This window comes from Lemur catta, chromosome 4 (assembly GCF_020740605.2).
Source record: "Lemur catta isolate mLemCat1 chromosome 4, mLemCat1.pri, whole genome shotgun sequence".
NCBI lineage: Eukaryota > Metazoa > Chordata > Mammalia > Primates > Lemuridae > Lemur > Lemur catta.
The window spans coordinates 323317-324147 of NC_059131.1; the positions used below are offsets into that span (position 1 = coordinate 323317).

Genomic DNA, 831 nt, shown 5'->3' on the forward strand with positions numbered 1-831 from the left:
CTATAATTATTTTTGAGAAACTAATATCCTAGCAAAATGAGAAATAAACCAGAGTTTTATATCCTTCTTCACCTACTGGTATTGTTTGGGGTTTCACCATAGTCATACATCACTTTCATATATTTTTTGAGGAGAGGTCTGGCTGTGCTGTCCAGGCTGGTCTTTAACAGTAGGCTCAGCTGTGCCTTGGTCTGCAGAGCAGCTAGGATCACAGGTGCACACCACTGTGCCCAGCTCGTGATATATTTTTAATTATTAGAATAAGCCATTGGCAATTGCCATTCTTACAGTTTAAATATCAGCAATATATTCAAATAACAGCAACTTTACATGTTCAACGTAATTTTTAAAAGTTAAAAAGGAACAGAATTGCCCGGATGATCCTCAGTGGTCTGGGGTGCAGGCTTCAAACCTGTAGCTGTCTAGCGACAGAGTGGTTCAATTCCGTGTTCGCTTCGGCAGCACATATACTAAAATTGGAATGATACAGAGAAGATTAGCATGGCCCCTGCGCAAGGATGACACGCAAATTCGTGAAGCGTTCCATATTTTTATGGACACGTTTGAGGCTCTGACTCAGGGGGATGGGTGGGACACAGACAATGTATATAACCTGAGCTTTTGTCCCCCCATGAAGAGCTGAAATAAAAAAAAAAAAAGTTAAAAAGGAACAGAATTGATTTAACATCTAGGCCAGCAACCAAGGAAGCTGCAGAAGTGGAAGATTTTGTAATCATATAATAATAGCAAGATCTTACTTACATTTTTATTGAGATTTAAAGTTTACAAAGCACATCGATACACATTTCTTGTTTGATTTTTAAACAACTC

The 831-nt window shown here is 38.6% G+C and overlaps 2 non-coding genes across 2 annotated transcripts; both read left to right on the forward strand.

Annotated features, from left to right (window-relative positions):
- Positions 1-375: 375 nt before the first annotated feature.
- TRNASTOP-UCA lies at positions 376-458 on the forward strand. The gene has a single exon. It is a non-coding gene; the product is annotated as a tRNA-Sec (tRNA).
- On the forward strand, positions 447-553 carry LOC123637542. Its single transcript, XR_006734911.1, has one exon. It is a non-coding gene; the product is annotated as a U6 spliceosomal RNA (small nuclear RNA).
- The last annotated feature ends 278 nt before the right edge of the window (positions 554-831 follow it).